Genomic DNA, 18,262 nt, shown 5'->3' on the forward strand with positions numbered 1-18,262 from the left:
ATAGAGTGCAGACAATTTTTAAAGCTATATTATTTTTAAAATGGGTTCCGGGATACCACAATCACTGTTAGTGATCCTGAAATAAACCTGTGGGATGAATCAGCAGTGTGGCAGCTGCTGCAGTTGGGGGACTGAATATAAATTCAAATCGCGGAGCTTCTTACCATCTATTGCCTACTTCTTTGTCCGATTGATAACCGATCACCAATACTGCATCACAGGAGCAAATGATGCTTCACAATGAGAGCAGGAAAATGCTGAAGGTTGTAGGATTAGTAGGGCATCTGTGCAGAGCACATTTTTAAAATTAAAGTGTAGAATTTAATTATAATATAGAGCAATATTTATTCAGTCTTGCACAGAGCCTGCTAAGAGGTGAGGGTATGAGGGAGTATTCCTTTGTGGTCACGCACAGAACTGTTGAAAGGCAAATGTGGTGCAATACTTATTCAGGTCTCTCAGACCCTGGTAAGAGGAGTACAGTATAGTATTTTCTCAAAGTCTCACACACAGCCTTGAAAAAGGGGAATATTATGTAGTATTCATGGTCATTCACAGAGCATGATGAGAGGGTTTATGATGCGTACCCTGATAAGGGGAGGCTATAATGTAGTATTTATGCAGGGTTTCCTATAAAGCTTAGTGAAAGAGGATTGCAATACAAAGATGTTGACTGAGATTTTGTGGTGGTATTGATGGCAAAACTGTCAGTAATCTCTGACCATTTAGCACGGAAATCAGAAGTTATTGTCAGTGATTTTGCACTTCCCCCATAGGGTGCACTGTGGAACTCCACCTGACTGAAATACAGTAGAAATCACTGAGCTGACGAGAACTGGGCTCTTTCATGCTGTCAATCTCGGTGTAAAAATCCTTGCAAAAGTTACATCCTGTTGAATGGGTGTACTGGGATTTTGACAGTGTACAAAGTTCATAATCACTGCTAATTAGCCTTGCTGTGCCTGAAAACCAAATTTTATATTTGTGGAATATCAAATTTCTCTATTATGATAAAAAAGATCACTTTTTTCAAGTTTATGATATTTCAGCTTCTATCTTAATACCATGTATATGTCCCAGTCATTTATTTGATTCTCTGTAACAATTTAAAGTGAAACATTCATTGTATTTTACTTCTTAGTTTGCTGTCTGTGAGAATTGTGGCATTAGATTTCATATTCAATTACTTCTGTGAAAAGTTTTGCTCTAATTTTTCCCTTTAATACTTTAGAGCTAATCGTGCATTAATTCCCTGGTTCACTAATTTGTGGAAATAATCTTTCACTATTGAATCTCTCGAACCCTTTCAAAACTTTGAACCATTCTGTGAGAAGCTGCTGAACCTCCGCTCCTTCACTAAATACAGCACTCAAGTCTCCCATCACAACTATATCCATTTCTTCTTTGTCACAGTGATGAATCAACACTGCATCTATTTTTCATGGCTCCACTATGTTCTTTAATGTCTCTCTAACCCCTTTTCTCACACTACTGTACCCGGGAAGCTCTCCCTTGTACTCCTGTATCTGGGGAGGTCTGTCTAACCCTTTTCATACTCCTGCACCTGGGGAGGTCTCTCTCTAACCCCCTTTCTCACAATCCTGTATTTGGGGAGGTGTCTTTAACTGTTGTTAATTGTATATTAAGTGTGTTTAATTGTATGCCAATGATGGTCATTAATTAGGGTTTCACTTGAGCACATATTGAAATTGTGGTGGGGTTGAGTTAGGAGGTGTATGCTTGTAATCTTCTACTCTGTTAACAAATGTAAGACCAAGTAAAGATTGGCACCAATTTTGTCCTTCACCAACTGGCTTTCCAGATTAGAACAACTGTGACCTAGCACACATCTTGAACAGATTCACCACTTCCATCTTTTTGTAATCAGTTTCCCTCTAAAAACCCAGGATCCTATTGATCATTATTTTATGTCTTTTTCCTACCTGCAAATCCTTTTCAAAAAGCTGTATGTTTGTATCCCAAGACCGCTTTGATTCTCTGCTAAATTGAGAATTTTATTGTTGGAGTTATTTTTCCATTCTTAGTTTTTATGTCCATTAGTATCTATGTTGCCATATACCTCCCCACTCCTTCAATCAACCTATGTCTTCCTTGCAGAATCCTGCATTCTTCCTCACCAATTGCTGTTCTCCCCTTCCCAATTTGCGATCAGTTGCCAATTTTGATGTCATCCCTTCATGACCATTTTCCAAATAATTTCTAAATACTGGGAACAAGCAGGCTTCAAACATGAGCATTGTTACAATGTATGCCAAAGCTGCTGCCAATTTGCACGCAGCAAGGCGCTGTAAATAGCAATGAGATACGTGGACACTGGGAGAATCCCACACTTTTCTTTGATTACTGCCTAAGGATCTTCACCGCCATCTGAACAGGAGGGCAGGGCCTTAATTTAACACCTCACCTGAAAGACGGCACCTCTGCCAATACAGCGCTCCTTCTGCACTGTGCTGGAGAGTTAACCTCGACCATGTGATTACATTAGTCAGGCTGACATTTCACTCCATTCTCCTACCTCTGCTGGTATTACCACTCCACATAAAATCAGGCTCTTTCTCCAATTTTACTTTTAACTAAATCTCTTTATTCATCATGGAATTCTGATCTTTCCCTTTAGTTCAGTTTGGAATATTGTTTGGACCACAGTTGTCTGATGTTTTATCTAACACCTTTCCCATCCAGTCGGTCTGTTCGCATGTGTTTGCTGCCTTTGTCCTTCTACATGGTGTAGAGGTCACGGGTTTGGAAGGTGCTGTCAAAGTAGGCTTGGCAAGTTGCTGCAGTGAATCTTGTAGGTGGTACACTCTGTTGCCACTGTGCGCCACTGGTGGAAGGAGTGAATACTTAAGGTAGTGGATGGAGTGCCGATCAAGTGCGCTGCTTTGTTCTGGAATGTGTTGAGCTTCTCGAGTGTTGTGGGAGCTGCGCTTATCCAAACAAGTGAGCAGTATTCCATCACACTCCTGACTTGTCCCTTGTAGATGGTGGGTGGGCTTTGGGGTGAGTTGAAGGTGAGTTACTTACTTCAGAATTCCCAGCCTCTGACCTGCTCTTGTAGCGCCAGGGCATTAGTGAACCAGATGGGTTTTTACAACAATTGGCACTGGTTTCATGGTCGTCACCAGACTTTTAATTCCAGGTCTTTATTGAAATCAAATTTCACCATGTGCCACGGTGGGATTCGAACCTGGGTCCTAAGAGCATTACCCTGGGTCTCTGGAATACCAAAAATGCCATCGGCTTCTAGTCCCTAATGAGAACAGCTAGTTATAAGGCCAAGATGAGATGTGATAGAGTTGTTCAAAATCATGAAGGGCTTGGACAGAATAGATAGGGAGAGACGGTTCCCATTTGTGGACGGCCAGGAACCGGAGGTCACTGATTTAAGATGATAGACAAAAGAACCAACAGGGACATGAGGAAAAAACCTTTTTATGCAGCAAGTGGTTAGGATCTGGAATGCACTGCCTGAAAGTGTGGTGGAGGAAGATTCAGTTGTGACTAATTGGAAAAACACCTGAAGAGAGCAAAATTGCAGGACTACAGGGAAAGGGCAGGAGAGTGAAACGAGCTGAGTTACTCTTTCAGAGAGCCAGCATGGATGCAGTGGGCCGAATGGCCGTCTCCTGTGCTGTAGGCATTCTATGATTCTATAATGAAACTGAGCTATTGCACCCATGTGTGTAAAGCTCAGGGAATCAGCTCAAATCTCTGACAGTTTGGGTGGCTTATTAAATTGTTAAGAAGTCTGTGCCAGATTTAAGTATAAAAGGGTTTGTTTTGACAAGAAAGTGAGTGTTTCCAAAGTGGCTTGGCTGGCTCCCATTCTGTTTGATTAAACGCACCATTGTTCTGGGTGGCTTCTCATCATCTTCACCTCTAGCCTAATAAGACAGAGGGGGGGCTAGTACGTGGGAATGAGGGACTGGAGAGAGGGGGAGTTTTGTGGGGAGGGAATTTTCTCTTGTGTGAACAGAATGTCTCTCTGAAGGTTCAAGCTGATTAAAGTAAAAATATGATCTCATTGATGAAGAGAGCCCAATGTCCGGACAGCTGCTGACCTGACTCAAATAGGTCTTCCCTGTTACTGGCGAGATCTAACTAACTGTTATTAAACAGCTGGAGGGCACAGGGGTGGGCTTGAAGCTTAGAATATACATTGAACAATAGATCTGAATTACACAATGCTTTGTAAGGAGACTGCTGCTGTGATATGGGTAGAGAGCATGCTCTGTTCTCAAAAGGCTAGCTGTGGGATTTGTACACAATATTGTATTAGTCAGCCCACAGGCCTGGCAAGCAAATGAGTCCTCAAGAAGCCTGTCTAGCAGATTGATCCATTTCAGTCTGTACTGGTTTGATCATTTTGTTATTTCCCCTGGTAATTTTCCTCTCTCCAAGGTTTAGCGGCTACATAAATCTCAAACTTGCCCATAAGGTGTTCATTTATGTGTACGGGCTCTTTAAGTTTTTTTGTGGAGCCGCACACGCATAGTAACTGAAGGGGACCGGCCTGTGCCCGGCCTGAGTGGGATCTTGCAGGTTGCAGCTTAAAGGGAACGTTGCTGGGGAAAGGAGGGATACCGATTAGAGGCGTACTCCCTCTTCAGATGTAGGAAAATCTGAGGGCAAGTAATCCCACCAGAGCACTTCTACACCCACCTGATAATAACTGTGTGTCCTCCTTGCAGGGGAACAGCTTGCATATTGTTAAGAGAGAAAGAAAAGTGATAGATTTTTATATTCAAAAGATAAAAAAGTTGAGAAATTTGCTGTTGATTAAAGCAATGCTTTGTAATCTCTCAGATAAATGGGATCCATTTTATCCTAAAAAGTGGAAAATGCTGGCTAAACTCAGCGGGTCTGGTAGCATCTGTGGAGAGAGAAACAGAGTTAACATTTCGAGTCCGGATGGCTTCTTTGGAGCTCTCCAGCATTTTCTGTTTTTATTTCAGGTTTCCGCATCTGCGGTATTTTGTGTTTATCCTGAAAAGTGTTGGCCTACTACTTTTAATGAACTGGAAGTGCTGGAGGACACATCTGTATGCGCGGGTGCTATTTGTGTTCATAAAGGTCATCAATTTGTTTTCTAAAGCTTCTTAATCACACATCTTATTGTAAGGGCAGTTTGTGGAATGCATTTGCATTAAATTAATTTTCTTTCGTTGATCTCCATTAAAGGCCATTCAGTAAGGATTGAAATGCTGCACGCTGAGTGTCCCTTGTTCAATTTGAATAGTTTTTTGACAGTTGAGATTGATTGCAAAAACCCGTTTGCTTGTTATTTGGCCTCACAATTGGAAGTAAAGCCCCCATTGACAGGAGATATTGAGGGTTAGATTGATCAGTTACATAATATTTTGTGGGACATTTTGTTTTTTTTCTGACCATCAGACTAATGATACAGTAACACACTGAGCCAGCTGCAAGTGTCGATCTCAGGCAAATGGAGCAAGATAACCTACCAGAGCCCAGGTTCTTTACCAGTTGGCAGTGCCAAGCCACTCGTGCTACACTCGCACATCTCCTAGTGGAGACTGTGGAATGGCACAGGGGCTCATCCTAAGGCTTCTTGCCTTTGGGTGGACTGCCTCTCCCAAAAGAGTGTGGGATTCTTTCCATTGAATCATATACCCTGAAAATATCTCAATTTCCACTCTAGCCAGCCTGCCCCTGCTTGTTGCTTTCAGATATGCCAATTGTTGTACCCCACACTCTCCTCATGATAAAGCATCAAAGTCAAGCTGCTGACCACAGATATTCATCACTGAGACTTCAGCTAATTGTACAAAGAAACACAAACACTAACTTTTGAAAACTATTTCCACAAGGGGTGAAGTAGTTCTAGGCTTTCTTGTAGTGTTGTACCCTTGCACTAATATGTGAGGATCAAAACGAAAGCAGTATTGAACTGGAAGCGTGTACCTTGTCACACAAATGATTTAAGAAAAATAGTTGGTGACTGCCTGTCTTGTTACTAGAAGAGAGGAGAAGTGGGTTAATGTGGCCAGTGTCCTTGATGCAGTCACATGCTTCAGTTATCTCTCTGTTCTTCACCCCTCAGCTTAGAGACCAGAAGGGGAAAGATGGAGGGGATTGAAAATGAGGATAAAAATTTTAAAATTGTTTCTGAACCGGAGTCAATGTAGGTCAGTGAGCACAAAGGTGATGTTGGGCGAACAGGACTTGGTATGATTTAGGAAACAGGCAGCAGAGTTTTGGATGAGCTGAAGCTTATAGAAGCGAGCAGTCTATTTATGAGCAGGCCGGTTCCGCAAACTGGCTGCTCTTGTCGCATGTAAAGCTTCCAGGTATTATCCCCAGCAAGGCCCATAAAGATGACTCCACAGAACATCTGGCAGCAGCTTTTGAGCTGAGCAAACATCCTGCTGATCCCAGTTCAACGCAACCTGAAAGCAGACTAGCAGCAGGCGCTGCTAGCCCAGCTACACTAAGATTTTAAGTTACTTTCAAGAACTGGGTTTGGGAGTCAGGAGCAGGTTGTAAAGGTGCCAATCTCCACTCAGTCAGCTGGAAACAGATTTGCCCTTTGAGCAGATACTTGAGGCTGTGCTCTGACCCTCAAAAAGAGAAACGGCCCCCTCAGGGGAGGAGGCATTCTTTAAACTCTGATTTCCTCTGTCTTTTCTGGCATGAGTACTTGGAATCTAAGGCCTTGCACCCTCCAGGCTATTGTTCTCCTTTGGCATTGACAAAATGGACGCCCTCATAAATTACCATAAACCTTTGACCTTACGGGTCAGTCAGATAGAATCCTTTCAATCAGCCTGTGAGAAGCGGCCCTCCCGCTGAGCCTTTGTTGAAGTGTAATGTGTTTCCCCTGTCTTTCCATCTACATTCACTTCAAAAAGTACAAAAAACGGAACTTCCAGAAACTCGTCCCATTTTGCTCATTTTTGCAAATAATTAACAGGCTACTCTTTCCTAAAAAAAAGTTTCTAATTGTGTATAAGTCTAGCTTTTGGCCCATTTATTGCCTAGTGAGAATTCAACACCCAGGAAACATTTAATGAAAATTGCAGGCTTGTAGCAGATGTAATCTCAGCTGCTTGAGAAGCGACAGTGGTTAAAAGTGAGTGAATGTGCCTGGTTGAGTCTGTGGTTTAGCTCTTACCTCATCACATTTTTTGACCTCGAGTGTGTCTCGTCTTGAGTAACAGCTGTGCCTAATTACATGTCTAGTCCTGACCAGCCGGCAGGAGTTTCAGATTCACTAATTGCTGCTCTTTCACTCGACCCCGCTTCCCGTTGTCCTGAGTCTGTGTTAGGGCGAATCATTGTCAGCAGCTCACCCTGGCAGTCTGTAATCAGTTAATGCTTTCCAGAGGGTCTTGATAGTTGCTGACTTGTGATAATTCAGATGCTGTAACCACTGCTGTGCCCGAATTCAACATGATTAAAGTTACTCTTTTTGTACGTGGGGGTGGAGAGGGAGGTGGGATGAGAGGGAGGTGGGATGAGGGGGAGACCCTGATAGCTGTTAGGCTGGCACAATTTGATTTTGAGCTGAGCCCTCAGGTTCATGTTGCAGCGCAGGCTGTTGTTCTCAAGCATTCACGCTTCCTGCTTCCAGCATACGATACAGTCTGGCACATTTGATATTTTGAGGAATGGGCCAGAGTTCTCCCTCCCTGGGTTACTGATGCCATTGAACTGCTGCTCTGGGACAGTCGGTTCAGGGTGCATAAGGGTGACAAGACCAGCGCCTGGAGGAAACAGATGAGTGGGCTACCCCAAGGGTCTGTCTTAGCCCCAACCCTGTTCAACTGGTACACCAATGACCTACTCCCAACCCGGTACTGGAAGTTTTCTACGCCGATAACATCTGCTGTGGTAAGCAAGCTCAGACTATCCCCGAGCTGGAAGACAGACTAAATAACGATAGTGCAAAGCTGGCCAACTACTCAAGACATGGTGCCTAAAACCGAGCTCCTGTAAGAACAGTCTCTGACACCTTCCACCTTCACAATGTCCTACGCTAAGAGTTAATGAAACTTCACCCTGGTTGACCAGAAACTGAAGAATGATCCCCACTCTTTTTATTGAGGTGTCATGTACAGACAGCACCTCATCAAGATTGTAGATAAAATAGCCTCATCAGTACACTGGCCAGTACCTCCTGGGTATCATTGGCCAAGACCCTAAGGACCTCTGCTCATGCCATCACGTACTCAACTGCAGAATACTGTGCCCTAGTATAGGACTAATCTACCCACCTAACTTACCGATATGCAAATAAACTCAACAATGTTCATCATCACAGGTATTCTTCGACTAGCTCATCACTTCTGGCTCCCAGCCCTGAGCAACGTTGACCACGCCCCAACCCCACAGATCAGGAGGGTAGTTGCAACAGGCAAGCTACTGGAGAATGTCTACTCCAACCCAAGCCTTTCCTTAGTCATATACCTCCTCAACCGACCAGCAGTATGCCTTCCCTCACACCACCCCATGTGGTTAAACTCACCACATCAAGGAGTAGCAGCTGAGGACCTGTGGCTGGAGGATTGGCAGAAGAAAAGCACCCGCCAGAAACACTCTCATCATAGGCCCCGTTCCTCATCCACCTGGCTTGGTCTCCGATGGCAACAGTGGACCCTTTTAAACTGTTTCCAGACTGGCCGAGCCCTCTGAGCAGCCACCTGACATCAGTGGAGTCGCCAGGACCACCCAGGCTGCAGCTGTGATGTAATCCAAACAATAACTCACATTGTTTAGGAGTGTCCACTAACTAAATTTGAAGGTGTGCTTAAAGAACTCCATCTAGTCACTGACAAGGCTATTGCTTGGCTCTGTGACCGTGCACACGCCAAATAAATAAATACCCTTCTTCCTCCATGTGTTGGTTTCTATGGCCCGGCTTTGGAGGGGAGAGTGCATTGGATCAGAGTTGTCCTTTCCATTCGCCGCTAGCTGCATGTGGCTAATTGGGAATCCAATTTCAATTATTAAATTAATAATGAGTAATGGATACCATTGTTGAGCATGTGATGTCAATACTCGTATCACATGATGTTTTCATGTGAACTTTAACCTTTTTATGCATTTGTTAGTAAAATGCTGATGAGCAGAATGTGCGGGTGTTTTTGATTATTGGGAATGCTTTACTTCCTTGGTTTCTGAATGGTGGTAAATATACACGTGTGATGTACATTGACTTGTTTTGTGTGTAAGGAATTTTCCACTAACATTAGTGCACATGGCCTGAACGGTGTTGGGTCTGGCAAATCTATGGCATTCCAGCAATTTTTTTCTCAACATCACTGGCCCAGTCAGGACTACATCCTTTGTGCATCTGGTAGAGTCAGCCCTCTGCAATAGAGAGTAACTAAGGAAGAGCATGACAAGGATTCAGAGGCAGGGGAATAGGTTTGTTGAAGGAAGTGGTTGAAATGAGAAGTGGAAACATAAATCTTGTAAACTGAGAGCAAACCACTTGGACCAGCAAACATGCCTCTATCTTTAGTTAATCGCGTTCAATTTCCCCTCTAACTTCATCTTTGTCATATCCAATTTCCCCTTTCTCTAGGAAAGCATCTAGTCGGCTTCATTTAACCTACTTACTTCAATGAGTTTCTCTAATTCATGGCAACTTATTCCATAGGTGTGGAATAATCCTGCCTGAGCTTCCTATTTACTCCCAATTTCTAGATAAGGCCCCTAGTTTTGAACACTTTGTCAGCATGAACAAGGTAAGAGGCTTGTTCCTGTGTGTTTTTTGCCGATTGAATGTTTAGTTATTGCTTTATATATTATTCTGGCTGTATTTATTTTTGACTATGTTGATCTTCCATTGAGTCTGTAACTCCCCCAATTCTGTGTGTTACCCTGTTCTGCCTGTTTTTACCATCATGTTAACAGGCATTCTTTGTAACACTATAAAGCTGAGCCACTTTAATGGCCAATGACTATCTCATTAAACTAAACGAGCTGTGCTCCTAATTACACAAGAAGACAGGGTGATGCCGAGTGGACTGATTTTGACTGAAGTCATAGAGACAGATAATTGGAGCAGAGAATTTAGTTGCTCATGATTCCGTGTACAGATCCTCTTGATTCTCCCCTCCACCAAGACACTCTTGTGTAACTGTTGGATTTTTCCCCCTAAAATTTGTGTAATTCACGGGATGTGGGCTTTTCTGCATTTATTGCCCATCCCTAGTTGCCCTTGAGAAAGTAGTGGTGAGCTGCCTTCTTGAACTGCTGCAGTCCATGTGGTGTAGGTACACACACACTGCTGTTAGGGAGGGAGTTCCAGGATTTTGACCCAGCGACAGTGAAGGAATGGTGATATGTTTTCAAGTCAGGATGGTGAGTGACTTGGAGGGGAACTTGCAGATGGTGGTGTTCTCATCTGTCTGCTGTTCTTGTCTTTCTAGATGGTAGTGGTCGTGGGTTTGGAAGGTGCTGCCTTAGGAGCCTTGGTGAATTCTTGCAGTACATCTTGTAGATGGTACACACTTTTTAACATGTACATGTGGAGTCGGCAAGCAAGGCAATGTTGATGATGTTCAGACAGGGTTATGGTAGCCGAAGGGAGGAAATGCCCTCATTAATGACGTCACCAAATGAAAGGAGATGGATTCTGAAGAGCAAAGAGTCTAATAGGTATCTTAGATTCCAGTCCTTTGAATCGGTCGCTCCTTTTCTTTTGTACCCTAATGGCTTTCAGCAAAGATGCATTTATTCTCAAATTCTACTGGCAGTAAAATGTAACATTAAAAATCCGGGCAAAATTGGAGAAGCTCAAATTTGACCGGCCAAATATCAAAACTAAATGGGGAGTGGGCTGAATTTTAAAATATGCTCAAAAGATATAACATGCTGTCTTCTGGGAAAATGGAATGCTGTGTAAGCATTACATCAATAAGATGTTAATAACTTGTTCAAGGCTGAGATTGATTGAATTACCAGATGATTGTGGTCAAGATGGAGCTTTATTTTTTTGAAATGTGGTCATTTTCCCAGGGGTTCCTCAGCTGCCATCCGTCTGTTGTCATCTTTCAGCTGCTCAGAGTCCAACGGAGTTTACTCCATGTCTTCAATTAACTGCGTGTCTGAACAGTTTATTCTATCTGCCAGCACTGTTCACATGGATGTGATTGCACGTTACATGTGGAAACACTGCTGTAATCACTCATTTCACTACTGAAGTAATAATGGCTTTCTTCTGTTGTCTGTGCTTACCATACAGCAGGAAACCTGAATTAAGCAAAGAATAATCTTGTTCTGTGTCACAGATTTTATATATAATCTACCAATGCTTGTACCTAGGTGGTGAGGGAAGACTAAGAAATAGGGGTCCTAAGCTGGTTTACTAGGCTAGACCAGTAACTAGCTGAGCCATATGGATCAGGTCTCATCAGAATAAATCCTACAAAGGAAGACTTACATTTATATATTTCATTATCTCTGTATGTCCCAAAACACTTTACAGCCAATGACGTAGTTTGAAATGCAGCCACTGTTGTAATGTAGGAAACAGCAGCCAATTTGCGCTCGGCAAGCTCCCACAACAGCAGTGTGAAAATGATTGGATAAGCTATTTTAGTGATGTTGATGGAGAGATAAACATTGGCCAGGGCACTGGGAGAACTCCCCTGTTATTCTTCAAAATACAGGTACGCTTTGTCAAAACACAGCCACAGGGTGGACGCTGTGCAGGACTTTGGATCTTGCCAGATATTGAGTTGGGTCAGTGGGCAGATCGGGTGGGGTCAGGGGTTGCTTGGAGTGTGGCAATAGACCGGCGTGCAAACTGCCATGCAGTGCCCAGTCAAATTGTCCAGGTAAGTTCTTCTTAATTGAGTGAAATAAAAAAGTGGTGCATAGCACATTCTAAAAATGTCCAGTTTTCAGACAACTCGTTTTTAGATAACGGTTTTGAGAGTGCGCCTGTAGTGCCATAGGATCTTTTACACCCACCTGGGGGCATTTGGGGCTTCGGTTTAGTATCTTACCTGGCAGGTGGCAGTTCTCTGCCTATGTTGCTTTAGTTGATCTCACTGGGTCAGCTCCTATATGCAGGATTGCCTCTTGGGCCAGCTATAGGATGCTGCTCAGCAGCTATGGGAGACCCCACTTCAGTGGGCAGCCAATGTCTTCAAGAGAGAACGGGAGAAAACTGATAAAATGAGGGGATTTAAAACAAAAATTAAAATGTTTATGTAGTGAAGATGGACTGAGATGTGTACAGGTAGGATGCAGAAAAGTGGAAACAGAATTACCTGGAAAAACTCAGCAAGTCTGGCAGCATCGGTGGAGAAGAAATCAGTCAACGTTTCGAGTCTTCATGACCCTTCGGCAGAACTGAAGCATAGTTAGGAGAAAGATGAAATATAAGCTGGTTTAAGGTGGGGGGGCGGGGGGAGACAGAGAAGTTGAGGGTGTGGTGATTGTGGGGATAAGCAAGCAGTGATAGGAGCAGATAATCAAAAGATGTTACAGACAAAAGGATCAAAGAGGTGTTGAAGGTGGTGATATTGTCTAAGAAAGGTGCTAATTAAGAATGGATGGCAGGACACGCAAGGTACAGCTCTAGTGGGGGTGGGGTGGACAGGTGTTCTGCAAAGCGGTCGCCCAGTTTGCGTTTGGTCTCTCCAATATAGAGGAGACCGCATTGGGAGCAACGAATGCAAAGGCGTGAGGCCCCCCCTTGCAGGTACGATCTACAAATGTGAACATTGCGAAATGGAATTCACATCCAAAAGTGGACTCAGCCAGCATGAGCGTCACAGGCACGCTGAAGTACGAAACGAAAAAAGAATTGCAGCTCACCTACCTCAGAGAAAGCCTGGCCGGAGAGAGTACAAATGGACGCAAGAGGAAACGGACCTCCTCATAAAAATTAGAGAAGCAGTACGAAGGCTGCGCCGAGATAACTGCATTCGTTGCTCCCAATGCGGTCTCCTCTACATTGGAGAGACCAAACGCAAACTGGGCGACCGCTTTGCAGAACACCTGCGGTCTGTCCACAAGAATGACCCAAACCTCCCTGTCGCTTGCCATTTTAACACTCCACCCTGCTCTCTTGCCCACATGTCTGTCCTTGGCTTGCTGCATTGTTCCAGTGAAGCCCAACGCAAACTGGAGGAACAGCACCTCATCTTCCGACTAGGCACTTTACAGCCTTCCGGGCTGAATATTGAATTCAACAACTTTAGATCTTAAACTCCCCCCCCCCCCCCCCCGCTCCCCCCATCCCCACCCCGTTTCTCCCCCCTCCCTTTTTTTCCCAATAATTTATATAGATTCTTCTTTTCCCACCTATTTCCATTATTTTTAAATCTAAAACTAAAACTTTGTTAGTCTTTCCACCCCACCCCCACTAGAGCTGTACCTTGAGTGTCCTGTCTTCCATTCTTAATTAGCACCTTTCTTAGACAATATCACCACCTTCAACACCTCTTTGATCCTTTTGTCTGTAACATCTTTTGATTATCTGCTCCTATCACTGCTTGCTTATCTCCACAATCACCACACCCTCAACTTCTCTCTCTCCCCCGCCCCCCCACCTTAAACCAGCTTATATTTCATCTTTCTCCTAACTATGCTTCAGTTCTGCCGAAGGGTCATGAAGACTCGAAACGTTGACTGATTTCTTCTCCACCGATGCTGCCAGACCTGCTGAGTTTTTCCAGGTAATTCTGTTTTTGTTTTGGATTTCCAGCATCCGCAGTAGCTTTTAGCTTTTTATTATGGCAGAAAAGTGGTGTGGTGCAAATGCACTGCATCTCACAGCAATTGGATGTGTTGATGCCCGTGATTTCTCATACAGTGGCTTTCTGGCCTCAACACTGTCATATCCACTTCATCGTCAATCATAGATCTTTTAGCAACCAGTGATGGAGCAGCATTGCCCAAGGCTTGTAAGCAACTCATCTGCCTGCTCACTCAGCTTAGAATGACAGGGAGAGCACAAAACAGAGAAAGTAATAAATACCTTCTAAAAAAAATGTGAATAGATTTACTGTTTGATGGGTAGATGAGTCCAAGATTATCGAGCATTATGACCGCAGGGTTTAACTTATATCAAACCTTAACTCTACAGTTAGAACTAGTTAATGAGAGGACCTGAGCTGTCATTTGCAGGTAAATACCAGGCTGGAAAAGGAATCCTCGGGACAAGGAAGGAGAATGGGGGGGGAAAAAAAACCATGGCATGCACTGTCCACACAACTATTAACAAGCACCTTCAGAAGATAGTGCAGAGAAATGTAAGGCAATCAAAGCGACTGAAAGGATTGCTGGTTTCAGTTCTGTTGATTGAAGCAGTAGGTTGAATGTGAATCCTGTACACTCAACGTTTCTGGGAATGCCAATGAAATTAAAGCTCTCCTGTAAGACTCAGCAGCGTGCAATCTCTACCGATAAATCCGGCTTCAACTTTACAGCCCTCATCATCTCTCTCTTGATTTTAAATTCAAAAAGTCCCAATTATCTTAGCCCTGTTTTTCTCACCTTTTAAAGTGACATCTTGTTTCCAGGACTACCCACCTTTTAGTTACCATTCTTATTACTCAACCACAACAACTTGCATTTATGTAGCATCTTTATTATTGAACAGCATCCCACGATGCTTCACAGGAGTATTATCAAACAAAATCTGACACCAAGCCAGATGAACAAAAGCTTGGCTAAAGAGCTAAGGTTTAAGAGGTGTCTACAAGGAGAGGCGGAGAGGTTTAGAAAGGAATTCCAGAGTTTAGGCACATCTGCAAATGATTGAGTGATTAGGGGAAATGGAGATGCTCAAGAAGGCAGAATTTGTGGAGCGCAGATATCTGAGGGTTGTAGGTCCGGAGGAGATTATAGAGGTAGGGAGGGGTTATGGAGGGATTTGAAAACAAGAATGTGAATGTTAAAATTGAGCTTCTTTGCTTGACCAGGAGCCAGTGTTGATCAGCGAGCAGAGGGGTTACGGGTGAATGGGACTTGGTGCGAGTTAGGACATGGGCAGCAGAATTTTCAGGACTATATGTTTATGGAGGGTAGTACGCGGGAGGCCTGCCAGGAGTGCATTGCAATAGTCAAGCCTAGAGGCAACAAAGTCATGGATGAGGGTTTCAGCAGCGGATGAGCTGAGACAAAGGTTGAGTAGAATGATGTTATAGAGGTGAAAATAGGTGGTCTTAGTGAAGGAGCAGTTATGTGGACGGAAATTCATCTCAGGATCAGATATAACACCAAGGTTGTGAATAGGCTGGTTCAGTCTCAGACAGTTGCCAGGGAGAGAGATGGAGTGGGTAGCTAGGGGATAGAGTTTGTGGTGGGTTGGAAGAGGACAGCTTTGGCCTTTCCAAGATTTAATTTCTGCTCCTCCGGCACTGGATGTTGGTCAAACAATCTGTCAATTTAAAGTTAGTGGGGGAGGTGTTGAGAAAGGAGGTGGTGAGATTAGAGCTGTGTGTCATTAATGTACATATAGAAACCAACGTGTTTTCGAATGATGTCACCGATGGGCAGCATGTGGATGAGAAATTTACTTTGGAATTATACAGATTTTGCACATTGGTTTTCACATTCTGAGGGAAGTGCTCCTAAAAACTAACCCAGTAATAAGAGTTAACAAAGAAAAACTTATCAGTTGGATTGTAAGCAGAAGCAGATTGAAGCTGAGCAGTCAGCCTTGGTGCTTTATTGATTGGTCCTGATGAAGTACAAAGAGACTTGAATTCCCCTTGTGTTTAAAAGAAAACCACTGTACTGACCAACCACCGCTTTTATTGTTATTGAAAGCAGATGTGCAAAGTTTGATGGGACACGTGACAATGGCTGTGCTGGTGGGAGGCAGAGATCCAGGCCTGTACTTTCGTTTAACTCTCTGAGTGCTAGATGGCTCTGCACCATTATTGCCAAACCCTGCTTGAACAGTCTGTTTTGAACCCATTGCTTTATAATTTTAAAATACTTTTGCTTCAAAGTTTGCCTTGTTGCTTCCTGTCATCATTGAGGAACCATTTTGGAATCCTTGCTCTGAATGAATAGGCCACCTTGTCATACGTTGAATTCCTTGGTCAGTTTTGGTGTATTTTCCGGTGTATAATTGGGGAAAATCTTTGCCCTGGCTTCACTTGATTAACATCACATTCTGCTCCAATTCTGAATGCACACAGCACTTATATTTCAGAAGCATTTTATTAAAACTATATTTTTTAAGGGAGTTAATGTGGTAACTGGTTTCATGGTTGAATGCCCCTTGAGCTACATGCCATATCCAACCAGTTAAAATATATTCATTATTATACTGCCCCCGCACCCCCCACTCGCCACATGAATCCTCTTTGTAGCTTTGAAAACTTAACTTCAGAAACTGAAATGAAGGGTGTGTAGAACGGTGGACTGATTAACAGCTTCTAAAGCTTAGAACAAATGGGTGGCACAGCACACATTATACCAGTGAAAGAGTTGCTGATCATTTCCCAGAGTCTCTGTATGATACTTCCATTTTTGCTTTGATGCTCTAAAATATCTGCAGGATTGCTTTCCCTGTGTTCTGTGTCTCTCACCGTATTAATAGCTGCTCATTAGATCGTAATGCATGCGGAAACTCAGTAAAATGTATATTTTCTTTCAGAAATTAGTGTTTCATGAGTTAACCGAGAATATCAACTTCGTCATGGTTTTAATCTAAACTGAGCAAAAGCAGGGTGTCTTGCATCCTCATTAGTGATGAGTCAGTTGTCCCCTCTTGCAGCCCCCATTTTGGAGGTGTTTTTGCTGTTTAAAAAAACCCCAAAAAATGCTAGGAACACTCATCAAACCAGATAGTACCTGTGGAAAGAGGAAGGTAGAATTAACATTTTTGGTATTTTTGTTTTTTGTGTTTGCGTGTGTGTATGTGTGTCATGAAATGAAGGACGTTAATGCTGGGAATTGTAGCACTTATCGCTCCTGGGCACTGAGTCAGCATCAAGTTCTCCCAGATCAGGGTTATCACATACCTCCATTTTCACTCCCCCAACAATTCACCTTAACGCTAATTCTTATTGACCCATTGTGAGCATGCTCCGCTTTTCACACTAACTGGTAGTCTGCCTGAGACAATCTGCTATGGATACACATCCACCTGAGCTGTCCAAACTCACTTCGAATAATACCCTTACAGAGGAGGCAACAACAACAACTTGCATTTTTATAGCCCCTTTAATGCAGTAAACTGTCCCAAGACTTCCACCCACCCAGTCAAAACAGTGCCCAGTGAGCATTCTTTTTAATAAGAAATAATGTTGTGGGAGCAAAATGTTCAGGCTGCTCCAGAGAGTGGTTAGAAAAATTACACATGATGCTGTGCCCATCCTTTGATGAAACTTGTCACCTCATTTCACAACACTTGCTCGAATACGATTTCCACAGATATTATACATTGTTATCCTGTAAGCTGTTAAAGTGCCACATAAGAGATGCCTGTGGTTAAAGTCACTGATTTTGTGACTAACAGTTTGAACATTATGGACATCATGGGAACTGGCCGTGTATCCTGTATGTGTGTCTATAGACAAGAGTTTACATGGGACCTTTCTAATTCCTGTCAGCTTTTCTTCAGACCCGGCCTGAAGACTTCATCAGAGCAGGCTGTGAACTATCAGCATGTCTTACCTTAATTTCCATAAACCCACTCTCCTCGCACACTGATCCATCTCATCAGGAATGTAAAGATGTCTTATTGCCTTGCTACCTAACTTCGGACAGGATTTTAAGGATTGATTGCAGAGTTTGGTTTGAGGGCCTAAATGTCTACAAGGGGTCCAACAAACCCCTTCCCCAAACAACACAGGAGCTCGTGTATCTGAGGAATCCACCCCCTGCCAAGTGCTAGTTCGTTAATTATATATATCACTGCATGACTTATTTTATTTTTATATACTTACCTTATTTCTTACAAGATGGATTGCCACATGGTAAGTACACAGGTGAACTGATACTCGATCTTTAAAAAACACAGTGAAAAATGATCACTTTGTAGTACTGCATTTCTTGCATTCCTGCAAAGGCTTGTCTGTTTTCTTCGAAAAACAAAATCCAGGATTGTTGGAGTGTTGTGAATTTTAAACCAAGTGTTTGTCTAACACATATGGAACTGTTGTGAATTCAAATTATTGCCGCTAACTTTTATTTGGAACTATTAGTGGCTGTTCTGGCTGACTGTGGGTCATACTTGCAGAATGCCACAGTGCAGACCAGATCAAAACTAACAAGAGCCCTTACTTCAAGCCAGCCT

The 18,262-nt window shown here is 43.2% G+C and overlaps 1 protein-coding gene across 10 annotated transcripts in view; it reads left to right on the top strand.

The window, feature by feature from the left end:
* dgkza (diacylglycerol kinase, zeta a) overlaps nucleotides 1-18,262 on the top strand; it is a 562,825-nt gene that overhangs the window by 392,154 nt on the left and 152,409 nt on the right. The window lies entirely within an intron of this gene.

The sequence above is a fragment of the Cetorhinus maximus genome, chromosome 9 (assembly GCF_964194155.1).
Source record: "Cetorhinus maximus chromosome 9, sCetMax3.hap1.1, whole genome shotgun sequence".
Classification (NCBI taxonomy): domain Eukaryota; kingdom Metazoa; phylum Chordata; class Chondrichthyes; order Lamniformes; family Cetorhinidae; genus Cetorhinus; species Cetorhinus maximus.